Here is an 893-nt window from a genome sequence, read left to right as displayed (position 1 = left end):
GGGGCGCGGGAGAGTTGAAGGGGGAGGCGTGGGGGGAGAAACGTGGGACGTCAGATGCAATTTTTATCCAAACTCGTACTCTTTCTCTGAGTCATAACTCAATCAAATGTGAACCCACAGACATGATACACGTATTTTTAGATTACGTTTGACGCCTACGTTCTGATGATATTATCTATGATGTCCATTGGGAGTAAGTGAGCGAAAGGTACTTGAGGCACTATACAGAAAGTATGCTCAGGTAACCACATGTATAGGGGTTTTACATCACAACACACTTCAACTTTATTATTAAACCAAATGTAAAATCTTGTAAAGAGGAAGATGGCGCCCACGCCGGGATCTTGCCTCAAGAGTTTGTAATGCGCTCTCACTTTAACTTCAACATAAAGGTTACATAACACACACATCACCAGATGCTTATAGTAAAGATGCCAAAATAGCTAGCAAGCTAGCGCTACGGCAAGCTAGCGCTACGGCAAGCTAATATTTTGCTTTTCCGTGTTGTTTATTTGTCACACCTCTGGTACACAAAGGCCTCTATGCTGATGACTTGTGTTTTTCTACTTCAGACTCAGTAAGAGGATTTCTTTAGTGCTACTTTACTTTCGTAAAGGATCTAAATACGTCCCCCGTGACTGTCTGTACTGTACTGTAGGTCCAACGTGGAGCATTTTTAAAAATACACGGTTATTATTGATGATCAATACGTGATGAAATTGTTCAGCGTTGTTGAATCTTTGGTGTGTTTGTCTGTCACTTCTACACTTTGGTTAACCCCAACCAGTTGGTGCCAGACCTCTATTGAACAATTTGTCGTAGATAAATAACACACACATCTGTGTTTGTGTGTGTGTGTGTGTGTGTGTGTGTGTGTGTGTGTGTGTGTGTGT

Source organism: Anarrhichthys ocellatus, unplaced genomic scaffold (genome assembly GCF_004355925.1).
Source record: "Anarrhichthys ocellatus isolate YVR2014 unplaced genomic scaffold, GSC_Weel_1.0 scaffold28, whole genome shotgun sequence".
Classification (NCBI taxonomy): Eukaryota; Metazoa; Chordata; class Actinopteri; order Perciformes; family Anarhichadidae; genus Anarrhichthys; species Anarrhichthys ocellatus.
The sequence above is the reverse complement of the archived record's forward strand: the minus strand, read 5'-3'. Positions refer to the sequence as shown.